The sequence below is a fragment of the Schistocerca cancellata genome, chromosome 7, assembly GCF_023864275.1.
Source record: "Schistocerca cancellata isolate TAMUIC-IGC-003103 chromosome 7, iqSchCanc2.1, whole genome shotgun sequence".
Taxonomy (NCBI): domain Eukaryota; kingdom Metazoa; phylum Arthropoda; class Insecta; order Orthoptera; family Acrididae; genus Schistocerca; species Schistocerca cancellata.
In genome coordinates this window covers 159063017-159082271 of record NC_064632.1, presented here as the reverse complement: position 1 = coordinate 159082271, position 19255 = coordinate 159063017, and the positions used below count along the sequence as shown (strand labels likewise).

Sequence of the window (19255 nt, the reverse complement as noted above, 5' to 3'; positions counted from 1 at the left end):
TGTGCGAGAGTCATTTGTCTCGTGATTGTTCCAGCACGCGCCAGGCACCAGCATTCTAGAGACAGGTGGTGGTTCTCCAGGCTGCATGGAGCGCTGCGGCTTGTCGGAAATTAGAGTCCTATTTGGAAATTCTGGATCCTTTCGAACGCGAGTATCGTTTGCCCAGTCTCTAGAACGAAGTGAATTGATGTACGTCATTAGTAGTTGCGTAGTCGTGCCCACAGTACTGTAAGTAATTGTAGAGCAACTACGGACGAATGAATTTAGTTTGATGTATTTGCTTCACGTTGCGTTGCTCCGGAAGTTTACTCCCAGGTGTTGTTACTGTTTGCAGTGACCTACCGCCAACAGCGTAACCGCGATAGTGATATAAAAGTATTCAAAATAGGTTTCAAGTCTTCCTGTTTTGAGAATTCTTCGGCAGAGGCATCGAGGTGCAGAGGAAAACCCGGCAACCCTCGCAGACAAAGCGGCGAGCGCAGAGCGCAGGCCAGACGTCATAAGTGCCGCGTCAGCGCGCCCACCCCTGTCCTTACAGGCATAGCTGCAGCTCCACACAGCACAAAGCGCCCTCTGTGCGCATGCGCGGCCACCGCCCACAACACACAAGCACGCCGCCTCAGTACAGACGCTTCTTCGCGTCGCTCCCTCAGCGGTGCAGGAGTCCGAGGAAAAACTGTAAAAAAAATTATTGTAACGAAACAGTGGAAGACTTGTACAAAACTTCCGATTCGTGTTATGACAGCTGTCTTTAAATGTGGATGTTCCAAGATAGTGCATATGACAAGGAGTAAGAACACCATAGTATTAAGTGTTGAGGTTTTTAAAGTAATTTTTATCTGTGATTCTTCAGTTTCTCCCGGCGTATTTGTTGCTCGAACAGTCCACGGGTATACTGCCGGTTCATAGTGTCCAACGGGCACAATACAGGGTGATTCAAAAAGAATACCACAACTTTAGGAATTTAAAACTCTGCAACGACAAAAGGCAGAGCTAAGCACTATCTGTCGGCGAATTAAGGGAGCTATAAAGTTTCATTTAGTTGTACATTTGTTCGCTTGAGGCGCTGTTGACTAGGCGTCAGCGTCAGTTGATGCTAAGATGGCGACCGCTCAACAGAAACCTTTTTGTGTTATTGAGTACGGCAGAAGTGAATCGACAGTGCATTTCGAACGAAGTATGGGGCACTGAGAATCCGCGGGAAACAACTCAGTATGAACGTGACTCGCCTAAGGTGAACGTTTTCTGTGCCATTTCAGCCTATAAAGTTTTTGGTCCCTTTTTCTTCGAAGGTGCTACTGTAACTGGACTACAGTATCTGGAGATGTTAGAGAATTGGCTGTTCCCTCAGCTCGAACAAGAAGCACAACAATTCATATTTCAGCAGGATGGAGCGCCACCACATTGGCACTTATCTGTCCGTAACTACCTGAACGTCAACTACCCGAGGCGATGGATCGGCCGCCAGGCAGCCCGTGACAGAGCACTTCATCACTGGCTCCAAGAAGCCCTGATCTTACCCCCTGCGATTTTTTCTTATGGGGGTATGTTAAGGATATGGTGTTTCGGCCACCTCTCCCAGCCACCATTGATGATTTGAAACGAGAAATAACAGCAGCTATGCAAACTGTTACGCCTGATATGCTACAGAGAGTGTGGAACGAGTTGGAGTATCGGGTTGATATTGCTCGAGTGCCTGGAGGGGGCCATATTCAACATCTCTGAACTTGTTTTTGAGTGAAAAAAACCTTTTTAAATACTCTTTGTAATGATGTATAACAGAAGGTTATTTATGTTTCTTTCATTAAATACACATTTTTAAAGTTGTGGTATTCTTTTTGAATCATCCTGTATTTCGGCGATCAGACATGTCACCATCGTCAGGTGCGCTGACTAACTGAGTTCCTGAGTGTAATTAAGAAGACTCTCAGCAAGAAGTACGAACTGGCGACCAGGGCGGACGTAGCAAGCACATCGACGCTACGACAGATTCCGACGCCCACGTCTTCGCGACCGCCGGCGCGCGGGCGCGGACGGCGAAGAGGGCGGCCCGCGGGGGGAGGGGATTTAAATCGGCCGCCCGCCCGCAGGAGCTCAGTTCGTCAGCGCACCTGACGATGGCGACATGTCTGATCGCCGAAATATTGTGCCCGTTGGACACTATGGACCGGCAGTACACCCGTGGACTGTTCGAGCAATTTTTATCTAGTTACCGTACTGTTTTATCGGTCATATCGAAAGTCGGACCAGATATTGTGGTGTCACCGCCAGACACCACACTTGCTAGGTGGTAGCTTTTAAATCGGCCGCGGTCCGCTAGTATACGACGGACCCGCGTGTCGCCACTGTCAGTGATTGCAGACCGAGCGCCGCCACACGGCAGGTCTAGAGACACGTCCTAGCACTCGCCCCAGTTGTACAGCCGACTTTGCTAGCGAAGCTACACTGACAAATACGCTCTCATTTGCCGAGACGATGTTAGCATAGCCTTCAGCATAGCCTTTGCTACGACCTAGCAAGGCGCCATTTATCCTTTGCTATGTATCTAATGAAGCATGAACCATCAGACCGATGTACTCCAATTATGGATTAAAGTTAAGTATTCTACCAGTTACTCTTGTTTTGCTAGTCTTATTTCTCTGATCTGTTCCAGACATCACGCCAGCCTGCGTGAGCTTAATCGCGTGCCTTTCGGCTTCCTCCAAACTCCGTGAATTGGCTCCTGCCAATTCACAACAGATTACTGCGATGTAGTTATTGAACTATGTAATTAATTTTCGTTTATTTTCATAAACTACAGCTCGCACACATTAACATGTAAACGGCACTACAAATATTCGGATTTAGGTTACGACTTCTTTGATGTGCCTGCCATCATTGGCGACGATGTGGCGCGGTCGAATTGCGAAATTCTGCATGAAGCGCTGAAGTATCGGAACGTGGATGCTGTCGATGACCTCCTGAATGGCTGTTTTCAGCTCAGAAATGGTGTTGGGGGTCATTGCTATACACCTTATCTTTAATATAGCCTCACAAAAATGAGTTACATGTTTTCAGATGCGTAGAATATGGCGACCAATCGAGGCCCATGCCAGTGGCCTGTGGGTACCCGAAAGCCAGACTGCGGGCCCCAGAATGCTCCTCCATGACATCAAACACTCTACTGCCTCGATGGGGTCGAGCTCCGTCTTGCATGAACCACATCTTGTCGAAATCAAGGTGACATTGGATAATGGGGATGAAATTGTCTTCCAAAACCTTCACGTACCTTTCGGAATCAGTGTCATCAAGAAACATCGGACCGATTATTCCGTGACTGGACGTTGCACACCACACAGTCACCAGTTGTGGGTGGAGAGGCTTCTCGGTCGCACAATGCGGATTCTCAGTCCCCAAAATGCGCCAGTTTTGCTTACTGCCGAACTTTTCCAAATGAAAGTGGGCTTCGTTCCTGAACCAAACGATAGTCATTCCCATCATGCCCCGCAACCAACCGTGCAGTTCGAGCACCCTAACGCAAACCATTCAGAAATTACGACGATTTTATTTCGTACAGTTTAATGTACAGGTAAACATTTCACGTTTTGATTTTCTGTGCGAAGAAAAAAAAAAAAAAGTAGCCTATCGCCCTAACGCGCATTAGGCCACACGAAACATTACACTTCTGGCTATCGCGGATCTCTTTACGGTGTTGTGCTGGTTTTCGAAGCACCAGATCATAATGTTGAGGCGATTCGCGCGTCCAGAAATATGGACAGTTACTTCCTGTGAAAACCGGTACGATTTCAGGAAGTCATTGTCAGCATCTATGGAGGGCAGCATGGAATATGCGAATGCATACAGCAGAGGACGGTCGTTTGGCGCCAATGCTTGGAACATTTGCCCTTCGTACACAAAGGCGTAACAGCTCATGTAACATTTTCATAGCTAATCTTGCTTCCTGTGTTCGCGCGGCCGGCCAGGTTGACCGAGCGGTTCTAATCTGGAGCCGCGCGACCGCTACGGTCACAGGTTGGACTCCTGCCTCGGGCATGGATGTGTGTCATATCCATAGGTTAGTTAGCTTTAAGTAGTTCTAAGTTAAAAGGGACTGATGACCTCAGAAGTTGAGTCCAGTAGTGCTCACAGCCATTTGAACTCTTCTCTCTCTCTCTCTCTCTCCTTTTTTCTTTTTTTTTTTTTTTTTTTTTTTTTTTTTATTCGCTTGGTGCACAACGAACTGACCTCTGGCGGTTGCATTAAAAACCAGCTTGTTCTGTCGACACGGCCTTGAAGTACATGAACATCCACTTCGAAGGAGGTCTTTGACAATGACTGCGTTCTGAAAGTTCATGAACCGCCTCATTATTCTTGTTTCTGCCGGTGATGTATTCCCACACTAGCGTCAATAATTCCGTTGTAATGTTGTCACAGATTTGGATTTTGCATACTACGTGACACATTGCACCCTCTCCTCGTCTGTCGCCATTTGCAAGCACTCAGAGTCAAATCTGTAAGAAAGGACAAAGGAGGAAAAAACTTTGAGAGCTGCTAATTGTTTCAGAACAATCCACGACAATCTGTCTCTAATATTTTGCAGGTTATGATCTGAAATGACGGGACTTTATGGACACCCTGTATATCCCCCGAAGGAATCACGGGCGAAGTTAAGAGAGATTACGCGACGTACAACCACTCATCTCCCCGTCGCTTAATACGCGAATGGAATACGACAGAAAATCACTAACACTGTACAATGTTCATATGTTACCGTAAGCAGGAACTTAATAGTTTTCGTTCTGCTTAGCTGGCAGCTGCGTGTCATACCTCACTGCAGTAACGAAGCGTTCCAATTCACTGCAAAGCGACGCAGATCATTCCCGTCATCTATGAGAGCCGTTGGACGGATGCAAAAAAGTTGACGTCTACGCTGCTGACGTCACTGCCCAATTATTTAACACTTCCTACACAGGCGTATTAAAACCTTGTTAGACAGCGAAAATTTCCACTCAAGCAGTCCTGTGAAGCTAGATTTATTCTGTCCATCCACGAGCTCTGTGAGGCAGGTAGACGGCAGGTAGGCACCCGGACTGAAAATGCGTTACTCGATTTCCGGTTCTCCTTCGATACAGTTCCGCACTGCTGCCTTGTGAACAAAATACGAGCTTACGGTATTCCGGGCCAGTTTTTGTGACTGAACTGAGTATCTCCTGGTAGACAGATGCAAGCAGGCTTTTTTTTAATTGTCCGCAGCTCGCGGTCTCGCTGTCGCGTTCTCGCTTCCCGAGCACGGGGTCCCGGGTTCGATTCCCGGAGGGGTCACGGATTTCCACCTGCCTCGAGATGACTGGGTGTTTGTGTTGCCCTCATCATTTCATCCTCATTCATGAAAGTGGCGATCTTGGGCTGAGCAAAGGTTGGGAATTTGTACGGGCGCTGATAACCGCGCAGTTGAGCGCCGCCCAAACCAATCATCTTCATCATCATCATCATCATTTTTATTTTTCTGCTAGTCAATCGTGTTAATAGTTCGATGCTGCACGTAATTGTTTCTCCTGCTATGCTAATCTCTCATCATATTGGTGTAGCACTTCCACTCTGCGTATTTATTTGTTGTTTATTGTGTGCATTAGAATACCTGATTTCCCTCAACTGGTCCCTCTAGTACCACGGAAGTTATTCCCTGTCTTATCACTTGTTCTATCACCATCTCCCTTCTCGTTATCACTGTTTTCCGCATATTTCCTTTCTCCCCAATTCTGCAGAGACGCAGAATTTACAATATCCATTTGTAGCACCGCATCTGAAACCGGAATAGCTGTACAGAACAAACTTATCCTCGAGGATACGACTTCAGTGTCCTAACAACTGCACTGCCTCATTCGATTGGTCCCATGTACTTTTATTTATGCGCAATTTGCTCCAGGTTATTTGTTGTATAAAAATAGTTTTGCACGTCATCACTGCACACACTAGACACACCCTGTGGCGAATCCTGGCCCACGAACATGCCGCTGTGCCTCTTACATTAACTCCAGTCTGTTCGGAAAACTGACTTCCGGCCTGTAAACATTCAACTTTGTCTCATTCGGGTCTTCGCGTTTTTTCCTTCAGTCCGTGGGAAGAACTGATTCAGCGCCCCTCCTTGATGAGAGGTCTTGACCTCAAAAGAATGACAAGAGGTTACTATCATGGCTCTGAGCACTATGGGACTCAACATCTTAGGTCATAAGTCCCCTAGAACTTAGAACTACTTAAACCTAACTAACCTAAGGACATCACACACACCCATGCCCGAGGCAGGATTCGAACCTGCGACCGTAGCAGACCCGCGGTTCCGGACTGCAGCGCCAGAACCGCTAGACCACCGCGGCCGGCGTTACTATCATGAAATATACATCTTGCCGCACGATTTCCTCGTATGATCATTACACTGTGACATTGTATTGTAATGCGACAGGGTTTTGTAGTTCGCCCGTTCATTATTAACCGCAACTGTGAGTCCTTTAGGTAACTTTGTGTTGTATATTCGGACGTTGTTTATGAAGTGTGTTTTGGCTGCCTTTCCTTTTAAAAAAATGCGTTTTAGCATTTCATCTCCTCCAGAAATTTATTTTAAAATTGTAATCTCTTACAGATAATGCTGATTAGAGGTTTTGCTTGTTTTCCTTGGTAAATTTAAGTTCAAACTGGCTCTTATTCCACGCTTACGTACAGATCTAAAAGTGAAAACTTATGTTTTCTCTGATACACAAAACAAAATGGTAAATGTAAAAACAGAATCTCTCCTTTACGGTTTTCCCAGCAGTGCACGATTCTCTTCCATACAGTGCTGAACTGCAGCGTACATTCTCATATATTCGTTTCGCAGACCGAGCGCAACTTTTAAACTAGGACACCAGCTCAAAAATCCCCAGATTTTTAGGCTGAGGTGGCGCCAAGAGATCGCCTTCGTTGGAATCTGTGAAGCACGGTACGGCGACGGGTCAGTTAAACACCGCGGATCTATAGGCAACTCTAAAAGTTTGTTGATACCTCAGTTCAAACGGGAAACATCTACATAAACGGTAATGCGTTGCACGTGAATCAAGATACGCTTGTTGGAGCTAAGGTGTTAGTGTGTACCTCTTGGTACGTTGTCCAGTGCCGGAAACCTTGTTGATACCCCCACGATCACTCCGGAAGTGCCGGGAAAGTTAGATGGTGACTGCCTTCAGTGCCGTAGCTTTGCAGTCAGACATAGTGGGCGCAACAGAGCGGAGTAGTGAACTCGCCTGCGTGTATAGGCAGCCCGCTGGGCGTTCTGTACCCACCGCTGGTGAACGCGGAGAAATTTATCGTATCAGTCGCATTGCGTTGCGTTCCATGCTGCCATGTCGAGTTTGTAAAAGCTAAACGAGGCATTGTTCCGCTGGGTGTCATTAACAGAGATCGCTGTCACAAATACAAAACCCACTTTGCACGAGCGACGTTCTGGTCAAAATTGACTACTTGTGCGTGCGCCATTCTTGCTTGCGTGTAAATCAACAGGCAACCACGTCATGAGTGTGTCTATGACCTGAACGATCTATCGATTGTGCCCAGTGCCGAGTTCTGAATTTGCAAGTCTGCTGCACATGCCCTGGAACAGAGGTCTGTGCCGGCGTCAGCTAACGTCGGAAATTAATTTCTACTGGCCGAGCGCACTCCTTCTATAGAAATGGAACACGTAGCCAGCCGTGGCGTTATAGCAGGAACCATGTCGAAATGAAATGGCTCTGAGCACTATGGGACTTAACAGCTGTGGTCATCAGTCCCCTAACTAACCTAAGGACATCACACACATCCATGCCCGAGGCAGGATTCGAACCTGCGACCGTAGTGGTCGCGCGGTTCCAGACTGTAGCGCCTAGAACCGTTCGGCCACTCCGGCCGGCCCGCGCGGAGCAATTTAAGGTGGAACGATCGAACAACGTTTAATTAGTGGAAAGGCAGATGCCAAACTGAAATTCAGTAGAAGAGTGCTCGGAATGTGTAATGCACCCTCTTTCGACCGATACTTGTATACTGCGAATTAGTCTGGGACTGTAACCAGATAGGACTGATAAAGTAGAGAAGATACAAAGAAGAGCAGCGCGTAAGCGTTACAGAGATGCTCACCCATTTCCAGTAGCAAATGCTTCAAAAGAAGCCTTGTTTCATGGCATGGTTTGCTATTAAAATTCGGAGCCCGTACGTTGCTAGAAGAGTCAATCAATATATTCCTTTTCCTGCTTGTATCTCAAAAAAAGATCATGAAGGTGAAACTACAGAGATTTGAGCTCTCACTAACGCTTGCAAACAGTTGGTCTTCCCGCCTTCGTGTTGGCTATTCGCGACTGGAACAGGAAAGGTGGGAACTGACGAAGATGTAAATAGATGTAAACAGCTGCTGCCCACATCGCAAATGAGGATCCGCTGTTAATATCTGTTACCTGTGGGGCTGCAGCACTTAAGCCTGGCACTTTTGCAGAGTTATCTCTGCGGAGCCTGGGGATCTTGTTGGGCTAAGAGGATCTTCACAGGTAGGTCACAGGCACGCTAAAAATTTATTAACACGTTTTTATTACGTCGCTTTCTTGTGTGTCTCGTCTGTTCGGTTCATATTCGCGGTCAGAGTTATTGTAATTTGCGAACCGTATTGTATGTCCCTTTTGAAGGCAACGGAACATTGAGGACCGATCAAAAACGCATTGTTCTATGATCAGGTTTTCATAGTTAAATTTCAGTTAGTAACATAGGTACGATTGAAGCTCTCAGGACATCGTAAGATGCTGTAGTCATCACACCATGGTGGTCAGTTTAGGATTTTTATTTTTTTTACTTTCTTTATTTTTTTTGGTATGTTCCACATTTTTAATAGATTTTGATACTTCCTTATTAGTTTAATATTAGTATATAATATAATATTCGATGTTACGTAAATATAAGCGCGGTCTTCTTCAGGAGTGAGTTCGTTAGATTGCTTTAATGTAAAGGGCAGCTTTAACTATTTGCAGTAAGATATTTTGCCCTTTTTTGTTTTAAGTTTTTTGTTTCATCTGTTGTGTGGATTCTGATACTGAATAGGAAGTGCGATCAAGTGAGAATGACATTGGGGTTGTACTAAAAATTGAGAATGATGAAATAATGTTCACCTCAAGCGCAGGACTATTGTAAAGTCTGATATAACTATTAGTAATGGAATTTTTAAGTCGATCTCCTTTCCTTTCCGTCTTATAAAGTGTTCACAGATATTGGAGTTTTTATTTATGTAGACTACACAGAGAAAAACCTCAGAAGCAGATGGACCAGGAAGGAAATGTACGTTTTAATGGAGGAAATTTAGAAATTTTAGCCGGCTGGCGTAGCCGAGCGGTTCTAGGCGCTTCAGTCTGGAACTGCGCGGTCGCTACAGTCGCAGGTTCGAATCCTGCCTCGGGCATGGATGTGTGTGGTGTCCTTAGGTTAGTTAGGTTTAAGTAGTTGTAAGTTTTAGGGGACTGATGACCTCAGATGTTAAGTCCCATAGTGCTCAGAGCCATTTGAACCATTTTGAACAGAAGTTTTATGCCGTCCATTTCGTAATGAGTGTGGTTTATTATCCAGATTTAGCCAATTGCCGTTGCGATCGCGTATACCACGTTGGGGCCCATGTGCCGTACGGACAGGTCGCATCGTTCCTGGGCGTTCAGCGGTGCGTTTAAGTCGGCACGCTCAACGTTGACGATCGAAAGCGCGGTCTGTGTGCCGACGGCTTAACGTATAAAATAAAACATGGGTTGAACACGACAAATACAGTATGGCGTCTTGCTTTGTGGTTGTGCTGCACGGAGCGTTCTTGCTTCTTATTGGTTCCACTGTACGTGGAAGAACTAACTTTGCGTTTCACTTGACGAAACAGCTTCTCAACGAGGAGGAGCTGGAAGTGACGTCACAAAACCCGGGCCGCGCGGGATTAGCCGAACGGTCTTGGCGCTGCAGTCGTGGACTGTGCAGCTGGTCCCGGCGGAGGTTCGAGTCCTCCCACGGGCATGGGTGTGTGTGTTTGTCTTTAGGATAATTTAGGTTACGTAGTGTGTAAGCTTAGGGACTGATGACCCTAGCAGTTAAGTCCCATAAGATTTCACACACATTTGAACAAAACCCGGAGGCCGCACGTCAACGCTAGCAAACTCGTTCCCTGTGCGGGAAACTGTAAGCTGCTCCAGTACCTTCGTACAGGCTGCGTGGCCTATACTGGACCAGACCAGGGCAGAGCAGAGGCGCGCGCTTCCTCGTGCGGGCGACGCCATGCCGCAGCCTTGGCGTGGGCGGCCTCCCGCTTTGTTCTGGCCCGTAGTCCGGGCCCCTCCCTGCGGGAACCGGTCTCGCTGTTGTCCGGCGGTGACCCCCACCCCCACACTGCCGGCCCATTCTCCGTGCTCTATTAGCTCCGGACGGAACGGGACTGAACGACACCCGGGGCGGCCACGATCGCCTCCTTAGGATCGGGCCTTCCCTCATCAGCGCCCGCCATTAACCGCGGGCACGCGCACGGGCTCTCGCCTCCGCCTCTGGCTGCTCGGTTCGTGTACCCATCGGGCGGTCTCCGTTCCTGGCATTGGCATTGTTTGATCACACGATACTACGCTGTCCCTCCAAAAAGTTGCGAGACTGATTTTATGTCTGGCGTCCAAGCGACGTCAGTGCGCTGACTGCGAGGCTGTGTTGTAGACAACGCCTGCAAACAACAGATATGCAACTTCCTGGCAGATTAAAACTGTATGCCGGACCGAGACTCGAACTCGGGACCTTTGCCTTTCGCGGGAAAGTCCTCTACCGACTGAGCTACCCAAGCACGACTCACGCCCCGTACTTACAGCTTTACTTCCGCCAGTGCCTCGTCTCCTACCTTCCAAATTTACAGAAGCTCTCCTGCGAACGTTGAAGAACTAGCACTCCTGAAAGAAAGGATAACGCGGAGACATGGCTTTGCCACAGCCTGGGGTATGTTTCCAGAATGAGATTTTCACTCTGCAGCGGAATGTGCGCTGATATGAAACTTCCTGGCAGATTAAAACTGTGTGCCGGACCGAGACTCGAACTCGGGACCTTTTCAGGAGTGCTAGTTCTGCAAGGTTCGCAGGAGAGCTTCTGTAAAGTTTGGAAGGTAGGAGACGAGGTACTGGCAGAAGTAAAGCTGTGAGGACAGGGCGTGAGTCGTGCTTGGGTAGCTCAGTTGGTAGAGCACTTGCCCGCGAAAGGCAAAGGTCCCGAGTTCGAGTCTCCGTCTGGCACACAGTTTTAATGTGCCAGGAAGTGTCATATCAGCGCACACTCCGCTGCAGAGTGAAAATCTCATTCTGGGAACAGATATGCAATCGACCAGCCAACTGAGTAGGCAGTGTTACGCTACGTTCTAAGAGATGCGGAAATTGATCAAAAAATCGATTTTTTTAAAATTGCGTTTTTGGATCCATAAAAGTATTTAGAATCCACCCCTGAAACGGTTTTTTCGAATACGGAACGGAAATATTTGTTATTCGCGGTTCAACAAAAAAATGCACCTGCCTGATATCGGCCTTTTTCACGCACCAGTTTTTTTTTTTTTCTTTCGGAGGACGATTTATTGTACCGGTGCTTGGGAGGAAACACACAAAATTCAAATGGAAGTTTGTACCCGTATGTTGAGAAGTTAGCCCCCCAAGCGTTTGCATTCTGGTGCGAAGGCACTGGAGATTGCGACTTTCCTGGCAGTGAGCAGCTTCAACGAAGGGTATTCAGCAATCTTGAAGAGCGTGACAACGATGGACGTCACCATGGGACTTTATTCGACGCAGTTCGCTAAGCATTCCGACGACCACCGGATTCAAGCGGCCGAAAACTGCTTGTCATCGGCCGTACGAGCGGCTCTGGAGCAGCGCAGGATGGCCCAGATCGAGCAGAACGCCCTCTGTGAGGAAGAGGAAGGACTAGTTTATGACCCGGAATAGCAGATTGAACGAACGTTGCATAATATTGCATTTACATGTAATAAAAACTTCAAACGCGTTTTTCTCGAAATGACTTTTTTTTATCGCGCAGTATAGTAACTATCTACTGAACCGATTGGCATGATTCTTTGTTTCCGATGATGCTAACTAAATTGTCTAGGAGTTGTACCACTTTTATTCCAATCCATCAACTATAAATGATTTTTACTTGGCCGACGAAGTCGAATAGTCGATGAAAAAAACCCAATTTTTTTTTTCAAATGGCCGCCATTTTGTTTCCTATGGTCCAAATAACTTATGGGAGGTACAACTCCTAAAGAATCTTATATAGTTCGCTAACGTCAACTAAATTTTGATTTCAGACGAGCCGGCTGACCTATGACATGCCGCGCGTGGTCTACATCGAAATTTTGCTTCGTTCCGACAACACTTCCGCCTTTGCTCTTCGACATTTCGCGTCGAAAAAATTCAGTTTGTAGAGGAAATATCAATAAACAATTTTACCAAATACGACATTGATATCTATAACACATCCCCAGAAAAAATTCTCCAAGAACATGCTTTTTTCGGGCCGAAGACAGTAAACCTCTTTCGCTGTCCGATGCGGGCCCCGGGACACCGCGTGAAACGTTTTGCTAAAGTTTTAAGAAATGTTGGTTTTTCGCGCTTCTCATATCTGCAGCGCCATATCTCCTAAATTGTGTGGTACAACATAATTTTGCAGTTCACTTCAGTAGTGCATGACGCTAACGTGTGCAAAGTTTCTGGCCAATCGACGCCAATGTTTTAGCAAACCAACATCCAAAATGTAGCAAGCGACAAACTTTTTTGCTTTATACTTTTGTGTGTGTGGGGGGGGGGGGGGGGATGACCTCAGATGTTAAGTCCTATAGTGCTCAGAGGCATTTGAACCATTCTTTTGCATTGCAGCGTAATAGTGTGAGTTCAGGAACCTTAAGTGTATGAGACGGTAAATACTTGCTCTTACCTGTCAGGCGGCGTGGTTGTAAAAAAGAAAAAAAATGTTCAAATTTGTGTGAAAACTTTTGGGACTTACCTGCTAAGGTCATCAGTCCCTAAGCTTAGTGGCCGAGCGGTTCTAGGCGCTTCAGTCCGGAACCGCGCGACTGCTACGGTCGCAGGTTCGAATCCTGCCTCGGGTATGGATGTGTGTGATGTCCTTAGGTTAGTTAGGTTTAAGTAGTTCTAAGTTCTAGGGGACTGATGACCTCAGATGTTAAGTCCCATAGTGCTCAGAGCCATTTGAACCATTTTGAACCCTAAGCTTACACACTACTTAGCCTAAATTATCATGAGGACGAACACACACACACACACACACACACACACACACCCATGCCCGAGGGAGGACTCGAACCTCCGCCGGGACGAGCCGCACAGTCCACGACTGCAGCGCCTAGACCGCTCGGCTAATCCAGCGCGGCGGTGTGTGTGTAAAAAGACAGCTATTTTTACTCGGTAAATTGGCACGACGAGGCTTGTGAACTTCACTGCACTACGATTAGATACCAAATGAGACTCTCATAGAGGACTGGAACCATAAGACTATTTTCAACCTCTCTGGCGGAACAAACGTAAACCAGTCAGCTTGTCAGCCCGATGTTCCGTCCTAAGTGCTAAGATGCTCTTAGCTTTAGTTGACGTTTTTGGATTCTGCTATTAGTTGCTAGAAGCAGTATAAAGAGCCGAGAACTGTGGGCCCCAGTCTGACGACCACTGCCCTATGCGACACAGTGGGAAGTACTCTCCACCACGCACTTCACAGTAGACGTAGATCCCACTTCGAGGAACTGTAACGTCTGTGGCAGGCGGCCTGAGGCACGAATCCCTCTACCCCTGCACTTGCTGCCCTATGTGGGCAGCAACGCGCCGACTGCCGCCTCGTCGCCGACACAGGCAGCCGCCGTGCGCCGGCCGGCCGGGGTCATCAGCCTCGCCCTTTGAGGAGGCCGCCGCTGCCAGCGCCGTATCTCCTCATTAGCGGCGGACGCCAGTGTCCCCTAACGAGGGACACGGACCAGCACAGGGCAGGAGGCGAGACCCCACCCCGCCAGGCTAGACTCTTCCTTTCTGGGTCTGCCCGGCTGTGTCCTCTACATTCCACAGCTGGGCACAGTCTGCCAAGGGGTCCCTCCTGCCTGTGCGTGTAGTGGCGTGCCAACTCGAAAAGGCCACATCACCAAGCGAGCTGAACTCGCTGACGACGTATACAAGGTGTAACACAATTACAGAGGTTGTAGAGGGCACTTGGTAATTAAGTTTTACATAGGAACCCATGTCTGGAAACGTCAACCAACGACGCTACAGAGCGTCAGCGCTGTAAGTGCAGGCACCTGCAAATGTGTGTGTATACAGAGTAATGATGATGCAAATTTTCGAGGACAAATGTATCACTCTGAGGTAAGGGTGCCAAGTTCGGAAACAAAGGAGTTGAAAGTTAAAAGCGAAAATAATTCTGATACCTCTGACAGTGAAATACGGGGTTATTACAAATGATTGAAGCGATTTCACAGCTCTACAATAACTTTATTATTTGAGATCTTTTCACAATGCTATGCACACGCATACAAAAACTCAAAGTTTTTTTAGGCATTCACAAATGTTCGATATGTGCCCCTTTAGTGATTCGGCAGACATCAAGCCGATAATCAAGTTCCTCCCACACTCGGCGCAGCATGTCCCCATCAATGAGTTCGAAAGCATCGTTGATGCGAGCTCGCAGTTCTGGCACGTTTCTTGGTAGAGGAGGTTTAAACACTGAATCTTTCACATGACCCCACAGAAAGAAATCGCATCGGGTTGAATCGGGAGAGCGTGGAGGCCATGACATGAATTGCTGATCATGATATCCACCACCACCGATCCATCGGTTTTCCAATCTCCTGTTTAAGAAATGCCGAACATCATGATGGAAGTGCGGTGGAGCACCATCCTGTTAAAAGATGAAGTCGGCGCTGTCGGTCTCAGGTTGTGGCATGAGCCAATTTTCCGCGAGCTACGCGTGAAACTTGCCCGCACGCGTTCCACCGTTTCTTCGCCCACTGCAGACCGACCCGTTGATTTCCCCTTACAGAGGCATCCAGAAGCTTTAAACTGCGCATACCATCGCCGAATGGAGTTAGCAGTTGGTGGATCTTTGTTGAACTTCGTCCTGAAGTTTTCGTTGCACTGTTATGACTGACTGATGTGAGTGCATTTCAAGCACGACATACGCTTTCTCGGCTCCTGTCGCCATTTTGTCTCACTGCGCTCTCGAGCGCTCTGACGGCAGAAACCTGAAGTGCGGCTTCAGCCGAACAAAACTTTATGAGTTTTTCTATGTATCTGTAGTGTGTCGTGACCATATGTCAATGAATGGAGCTACAGTGAATTTATGAAATCGCTTCAATCATTTATAATAGCCCTGTACATGCACCAGTACTATACTTAACTAAAAATGTATGGTAAACAACTATCAGAGGTGGTAGTACGGATCGAGACAAGAAATGTGTACAGTGTACATGGGCTGTAAAACGCATACCTTAAAAGCTATGAGCACTTGTTCATCTTAGATAGTGTGAAAACTCTCCTCTATGAACAAGTACTCACAGCTGCTCAGTTATGCATTTTAGAGCCCATGTTTGCTTGACAGTTTTTCCTTGACAGTTTTTCCTTGACAGTTTTTCCTTGACAGTTTTTCACTGACAGTTTTTCATTGACAGTTTTTCCACTGAAGAGGATTTTGACCAAACCTAAGACGGCGACACCTGCAAAAGTCTGCACAGAACTGAATATCGCACTCACGAAACTTACCAACATCAAGACATGACGAAGGACAGCCAGCCGTAGTGGCCGAGCGGTTCTAGCCGCTTCAGTCTGGAACCGTGCGACCGCTACGGTCGCAGGTTCGAATCCTGCCTGGTGCATGGATGTGTGTGATGTCCTTGGGTTAGTTATGTTTAAGTAGTTCTAAGTTCTAGGGGACTGATGACCTCAGATGTTAAGTCCCATAGTGCTCAGAGCCATTTGAACCATTTTGAACACGAAAGACAACCAATAAGCTGCGAATTGCACAGCGAGGAGGAATTCCAAAAGCGCACATCAGTACTGCAAATGCCCATGAAAGGAAATCCTTGTGCCGAAACCGTGAAACCTAGACTACGGAGCAATGGAAGGAAGTCATTCGGGCGGATGAGTCTCTCTGCAGACTATTTCCAACTTCTGGCCAAGTGTACATCTCGAGAGTGAAACATGGCGCGGTTTGGGTGACGACTTGGGCATCCATATCTTGGTATTCCATCGGCCCCAAGGTTACTCTGCAAGGTTGCATTATTGCCGACGATTCTGTGACCATTGTGACTGATCAGGTCCATTTCGTAGTAAAAGTTTGTCCCCCAATGGTGAGGCGGTGTTATAATACGTCACGGCCCGATATGACACAGCTCGCGTAATTCAGGACTGGTTTTGTGAGAGCGACGATGAGCTGTCGCTTCTTCCTTGCTCACGCCAACCACCAGATCTCAATATTATTGAGACACTGTGGTCGACTTTGGAGAGAAGAGTGCATTACTGCTATTCACATCGTTGCGTGAACTTACCTGAAAATCATGCGCGGCCTGCCTCTGTCCATTTCGAGTCGACTGAAAGCTGTTTTGAATGCCAACGTTTTTCCTACTCCCTATTAGTCATGGTAATGCGTTTACGATATTTCCGTAGTTCTGTCCGCGACCTGTACGTGCATGCCGTAACTGCCGGTGAGGGCATAGCAGGCGGCAGAACACTGTGCTGTTAGTCAGACGGGCAGACACGGTGGATTACCGTCGCTGCTTGCAGCGGCGCCCCCCTTTGTAGTGAAGCCGACTGCGTGGTGATTTGCCGCGCTGCATCTTGTCCTGTTCTTCACCCGGAGTCCTCAGGAGCCGCCGCTAGAATGCGTCAGCTGTTAAGCGGAGGGCCCGCCGTGTGGCGCTTCTTGCCCGATCGCCGTTTCGCGGAAGATGATACGCCGTGGGCCACACCGGCACTTTTACGACAGTTCTTACTGCAGTAACGACCTCCTCGCCGCCAATATTCCTTTTAACGGCAGGGCATCCCGGTCTGCACTGAGGTGGGCCGTGCGTCTTCTTGCTCCGTAAGCAGCGAGTCGAGCAAATCCGTCAATCACTACACACCTGATCTGAGCCGCCGATCTTCTGAGGATATCCCGCCACAGGTGAATACTAAGAGTCTGTGGCAGTTGAGCGGACGGGCATTTGCGCGGGTGTGGAACGTAGTGACACTTCTGCGGAGCCCAACACACTCCATCTAGCTTTCAGCTTTCACGCATTCCGTGGATTCGCCAACTGGCAACCAAGCTGTCACTTTCCAAACTATCACATAATTTGTCTGAAGATGGAAAAATCAACCTGAAACAGGTAAATGACAAATAAATTATTATAAAAAAAGTAACTACTCGCAGTTTCCTCAACCTTTGAACATATACAGGGTGTTCATAAATTAGTTGCGCAACAGTAATCTTTAATTGTGAAAAGGCTGAGTACATCACAGAAAAGTTTGATACAGCATTGAATGCAGTAAAGTTTTATTCCCGTTTAACAATGTTAGTTCCTGACCTTTCCGCTAGTTGGCATGCGCACCGAGGTCTGGGTGTTCCGCCGACGACGTAGGCCGAAGACGGCCTATCTCTCAAAACGAGTACGCTTATACGTGCGCAGTTCCGATGTAACAGATATCAGATATATCGGACATAGAGACTACTGACGACGTTCGACGTAATAATTCAGTTTTTCTCGGACAACGCTCCCACATACAAAACATGGTTTGTGGGAAATGTTTTAAGTTTTAGTACTAGAAAGAAGAGTTCATGGCATTTTGAGGATGAAAAATATAACAGGGACAGGTCTCAAAATGTATAGTACATTATTGAAAATGACAACTTCCGAACAACTTAAATATTTAATAACAATTAATTCAACGTTCGGTGCCTTCTATTAAACTAAGAGGGTAACCCCAAAAGTAAGGTTTCCTGTTTTTTTTTCTTTTTTCTTTTTAGTAAGTACATAGACCTGTTTATTTCCACAATGGTTTACATCAGTTAACAGCTTGAACATTTAGCTATTTTTCGACATAATGACCATTTCTGTCGATGCATTTTTGTAGATGCTGTGGCAGTTTTTGTATGCCCATGTCATACCAGCTCGCCGCCATGCTGTTCAGAAATTTATGAACCTCTTCTTACACCTCGTTGTGGGAGCTGATTCGCTTTCCGCCCAAATGTTCTTTTAACTTAGGGAACAGGTGATAGTCATTGGGCGCCAGGTCAGGACTATAGGGTGGGTGGGTGATTATGTTCCAGTGAAACTGTTGCACGAGAGCAACGGTTTGCCGAGCGATGTGTGGGTGAGCGTTGTCATGGAGAATGTGTACGCCCTTGCTCAACATTCCTCTTCTCCGATTCTGAATTGCCCGTGTGAGTTTTGTCAGAGTCTCACAGTACCTGTCAGCGTTAATTGTGGTCCCAGCGATTCAGCTCCGGCGACGAAGTGAAAGAAGAGGTTCATAAATTTCTGAACAGCATGGCGGCGAGCTGGTATGACATGGGCATACAAAAACTGCCACAGCGTCTGCAAAAATGCATCGACAGAAATGGTCATTATGTCGAAAAATAACTAAATGTTCAAGCTGTAAACTGATGTAAACCATTGCATAAATAAACAGGTCTGTGGACTTACAAAAAGATAGGAGACCTTACTTTTGGGATTACCCTCATATGTATGTTTTGTTGCTGTCAAGCCATTTCACCCTCATGTCTACTTAATGCCGCGTGTCATCTGCAACCCAAGGAAAATTTTCATCAGAAACTTTGTTGTGGCTGTGGCCTCTTGCAATGTTTTGTGGTTCCTAGCTGGATGAGGAGAGGGTGGTATGGCAGGTGGGTGGCCTTTTTCCTCTCACTACAACACAAAATGCACACGTTGTTAAAATAAACTTTATTAACAATAACCAACTAAATACTTGACTTCGATGATATCCAAGCTGAAGCTGTGTGGTTAACAGCAATCAAATTACGTGTGCTAATTCTTGAATCTCGTCCGTGTCCATATCACAGCTATATACAATGACTAACGTTCCCTCACAGCTGGCTAAGGTCCGAGGCGACTAATATCACTGTATAAGATTAGAGCAAGTGCGACGTATTGAGGAGCAATGCGAACTGAGTCCCGATGCTACCTACTGGGGTACTGAGATGGAGATGGAGATTGAGACTGGTTGGCGGCGGCGGTGGCCTATATGGACACTGCCCA

General features: G+C 47.1%; 1 protein-coding gene across 1 annotated transcript in view; it reads left to right on the top strand.

Moving 5' to 3' along the window:
- Positions 1–19255, top strand: part of LOC126092680 (meteorin-like protein) — a 303797-nt gene that overhangs the window by 257991 nt on the left and 26551 nt on the right. The gene's annotated exons all lie outside the window — the stretch shown is intronic.